The 4,588-nt window shown below is 35.2% G+C and overlaps 1 long non-coding RNA gene across 1 annotated transcript; it reads right to left on the reverse strand.

Moving 5' to 3' along the window:
• Nucleotides 1–2,856: 2,856 nt before the first annotated feature.
• Nucleotides 2,857–3,689, reverse strand: LOC141817648 (uncharacterized). Its single transcript, XR_012600846.1, has 3 exons — nt 3,239–3,689; nt 3,037–3,133; nt 2,857–2,924 (listed from the first exon to the last, which is right to left on the reverse strand). It is a non-coding gene; the product is annotated as an uncharacterized LOC141817648 (long non-coding RNA).
• Nucleotides 3,690–4,588: the final 899 nt, after the last annotated feature.

The following is a 4,588-nucleotide window of genomic DNA, read 5'->3' on the forward strand; positions in this document are numbered from 1 at the left end:
GGAACGATCAAGCATACTTTTAGATATGATGAAATCGGATTCTAAAAGACATAGTAAGAAGTATGATCATATTTTCTTCTCTACCGGAGTCTTTATGAGATGAGACATTCAAGATTGCAGTTTACCTATACAGAATTCCTAGTAAGGCGGTAACAAAAACTCCATATGAATTGTGGATAAGTAGAATGTTTAGTATTAGACATTTACTTGTCTAGAGTTGTCCAGCTGAGGCTAGCTGCCATTTTGTAGGATACTCTAAAAACTTAAGAGGCTTTAAGTTTTTCAACCCCTTGAGTAAATCCTTTTTCGAGATCGATAATGCTAAATTTATTGAGGATGACGAGAGAAATAAGTTAGAGAAATATCATTTAAGGAAAATATTGGTAACCTTAATATATTAATTATTGATGTAATTTTTATCTATTCACCTCCAATGGAAATGGAGAGTACGTCAACTCAAATAGAGGTATTCCCTCCTATGGTTAAACATTCCCAACCACCTTAAGGACAAGTGCCACTAAGGAGATCTATTAGGGAAAGAAGATCTACAATGTCTCATGACTATGTATATCTCAAAGAGCATGAGTTTGATATTGGGTTAGAAGATGATCTCACTTCTTTGAAGAAGTCAAACAGTACCCTCATCGAAAAAAATGAATCAAAGTCATGAGGGAAGAGATGAAATCTATGGCGAACAACGACATTTGAAAATTTATCAAATTTCCTAAGGGGGTGAAACCTATTGGTTGTAAATGGATATTTAAAATTAAATGGAGAAATGTTGAAAAGTATAAGACTTGCTTAGTTGCAAAGGGATTCAATCAGAAGGAGGATATTGATTATAAAGAGACTTTTTCATTGGTTTTAACGAAAGACTCTCTTAGGATAATCATGATACTTGTAGCTCATTATGACTAGAGCTGCATCAAATGGACGTAAAGAATATATTTCTCTTGAAAATATTAAAGAAACTATATAATGGTGTAGCCAGAAAACTTTAAATCAAGAGATTTAAAACACCTAATATGTAGATTAAGGAAGTCAATTTAATGGTTAAAGGAGACATCTCATCAAGAGTACCAGAAGTTTGAAGTGGATTTTTCATACAATTTTAAGGAGAATTCAATTGATCAATGTTTGTATATCAAGTTTAGTAGGAGCAAGTTTATAATACTTATTCTATATGTCGATAATATATTATTGATAAGAAAAAATAAAAGTTTGTTGCTAGAAATCAAGTCATTTCTATCAGATGAATTTGGAATAAAAGATCTTGGTGATGCATCCTTTGTCTTAGATATACAGATTATTCGTGATCGTTCAAGGTGTAAACTTGAACTTTCATAAAAGGCTTATATAAAAAATGTGCTCATTCAGTATGATATGTAAATATCTCCACACTGGTATGATATTATCCACTTTGGATCTAAACCTTTATGATTTTATTTTTGGACTTTCCTCAAAAGGTCTATGGAGATATCTTTTATCTTATAAATCCATGATCTTTTTTATATATTTCTAATGTGGGACTTTGATTGTAATCCTAACAATTTTCTTATCAAATGAAGGACCACCATACTCTAACCGAGCCACTACTTTCCACTGTGTGTTGAGCGCACACCTTACGTGTACTACTTGAAGCACCATCTATCTCGATAGCTTATCATAGATTTTACCAAGAGCCCCCTACCATTATCCCCATGGTCTAAGCCTCCCTTACCTCCTTTATTTTTTTTAAGTTCTCCACATGACTCCACATAGATTATGACTCTAATATCAATTGTTACAACTGATGAACTCCACATATTTCCATAATTATATGATATTGTCTACTTTGGATCTGAGCCCTCATGGTTTTATTTTTAAATTTTCTCCAAAAGGTCTCATACCAATAGAGATATCTTCCATCTTATAAACTAATGATATTCTCTATGTATTTTCAATATGAAACTTTGATTATATCAATAACTAGTTCATTAACATTAATGATACATTTATTTTCTGAAATGCCCCTCCGTCCAATGTGTTGGGTTGCAAGGGTGCAAACATAGTCCCACATCTAAAGTACATGGAAAAGATCATGGGGTTAAAAGGATGGAAAGTATCTCCATTGGTATGAGGCCTTTTGGGGAGAGCCCAAGAACAAAGTCATAAGGGCTTAGGTCCAAAGTGGACAATATCATACCATTGTGGAGATATTTTGATTCCATCGGTACTAACACAATGTAGCACCGAACATGTGTTGAAATAGTTTTTCTGCCTAAACTGATCCAAGGCAAAGAGAAAAAACTTAAGGGTGCGTTTGGTTGGGGGTGATCCATGATTACCTTGGTTATGTGATTACCAAGTAATCACATTACCAAGGTTATAGGGAATGAAACATAACCTAATGTTGTTTGGTTTAATCTTAAGTAATGAGATAAAACCTTGTTTGTTTGAAGGTTTTAATATATTACTTACTTTTACATTTACTATATTACTCCTAGTTCAATTATAATTATTTTTTACAACTAAATTAATTTGATATTTAATTATTTTTAAAATTAAATTAAATTATTATTTATAATATTAATAATATAATATATATTACGATTTGCATTTTTAATTACAATTATTAATTTTTATATTTAAATTATAATTATATATAATTAAATTATATATATATATTTATTTATTTATTTATTTTTATTTTTGTTTCAAAAATGAAAATAATAACTTATTGTTTCTTTTTGACTTTGACTTGCACAGCCTTGCAGTTCATGGAGTGTCTGATAGCCTCATTATCCCAAAAATTATACATGCTCAGGCAACCTAACTGATTGTTGAATTTCCATGGTTAAGATTAAACATTGAGAAACAACTCCACAATCTGTTTGCGAGAAGGCTACCATATTGTTCATGAGGCTAGTCATCAAATCCAAAATCTGCAATAGACACAGTTAAGAAGAAAGAAAAAGAATATACTAGATCAGAGTATAATCTTTGAAGGGGGAAATGAGTTCATGAAGGAAAATACCCAAAATCAAAATGCCATACATGAACATTAATCCTAGCTAAAATTCCAAAAGACCATAGGTCTTCAGATGGATCGATAACCACAGAAACACCTCCATTTGACCACACAATCAATTTACTGCAAGAACAAAGCTTTCATCTTCCAATGGTCGGAATTTCAAAAACACTTCAAAAGGGATGAAGGATCCTATGAAAAAAAAGAAGGGAAAAAAAGTGAGCATACCTTGCAAAAAATGCATTTTTATTGTGGGAAAAGATGGAAAGTGCCGCAGAGAGGGTAGGGAGATCGTCGCGGACGTTCTACGGAGGGATGGCGATAGGCGTTCGGGGACGTGGTCGATTGGCTCAAGCAGTGGACGCCAAAGGCCCAAAGGGGGGCCGATGCAATCCGGGCCTTTTTCTTTCGCGCTGGGCAGAGGAGGAGCCACAGGAGGAGAGAGCAATAATGAAGGGAGCGGGACAAGGCAGGGCGGCAGCCCTCTGGGGACTATGGCGTGAAAGAGACGGCGGAGGGAGAGAAAGAGAACGCTGGTGGATCGGTGGACGGGAGAAGAGGCGTTCGCTCGCGGGAGAAGAGGCGTTCGCTCGCGATCGGGGACGGGAGAAGAGGCGTTCGCCGGAGAGGAGGCTCGCGATCAGGACAGGAGAGGAGGCTCGCTCGTGGAAGAGGAGGCTCGCGATCAGGACGGGAGAGGAGGCTCGCTCGTGGAAAGCTTGCGGAGAGGAGGTTTTCGCACGCGATGGGAGAGGAGGCTCGCGATCGGGGACGGCTGCTCGCGGAGGGTTGATGGTTTAGGGGAGGATAATTTTGTAAACAAAAATTACTTAACCCCGGAATCAAGAAAAACCTAAGTTTTTCTTGGTTATCTAATTCCGGATTAGATAACCTTTTTTGCTGACGTATGCTGATGTGTCAGGTATGACATATTACTTCGGAATCAACGATTATCTAAACCAAACAAGGGTTTAATTGATTACCTTAGATGGATAACCAAGGTAATCGCAAATTACCTCCAACCAAATGCACCCTAATTATTTTATCGAGTTCTTTCATCTAAAAGTCATTGACATCTCTAAAAATCTTATGTATATATCAAATTGACAATGTTGAACTCCTAGTTACCTCCTAAGTTTGTTTATATTTTTTTCAAAATTTTGAGCTCTTTAGGGTCATTATTCACTTTTACAAAAAGTCATTGATGACCTTAAAGAGCTCACATTTATTTCAAATGTATATTCTTGCACTCTCGGTATTCTCCTGAATCCATTAATATTACTTTTTCTAGATTTGAAGCCCTTTAAAACCATAAATGACTTTATGTAAAAAAAGCTTTTGATACCTTTGGCCAAAAGTGTATGTCAATTTCAAAGATCTTAGATTTGTGCTAAATAAACATAGTTATACTCCAAGTGGGCCCTAAGGATATCCATATTATTTGTTTAATTTTTGTTTGAGCCTTTAGGGCCGTCAATGAATTTGGTTGAAAATCATTTATTACCTTAAACCAAATTTAAAGTCCAAAAAGTCATTAATGAACCTAAATGGCTCCAAATTTGAAACAAAAGGAACATG

Source organism: Curcuma longa, unplaced genomic scaffold (assembly GCF_044706935.1).
Source record: "Curcuma longa cultivar G26 ecotype Majalengka, Jawa Barat unplaced genomic scaffold, ITB_CL_G26_1.1 contig_21408, whole genome shotgun sequence".
In the NCBI taxonomy this organism is placed as follows: Eukaryota; Viridiplantae; Streptophyta; class Magnoliopsida; order Zingiberales; family Zingiberaceae; genus Curcuma; species Curcuma longa.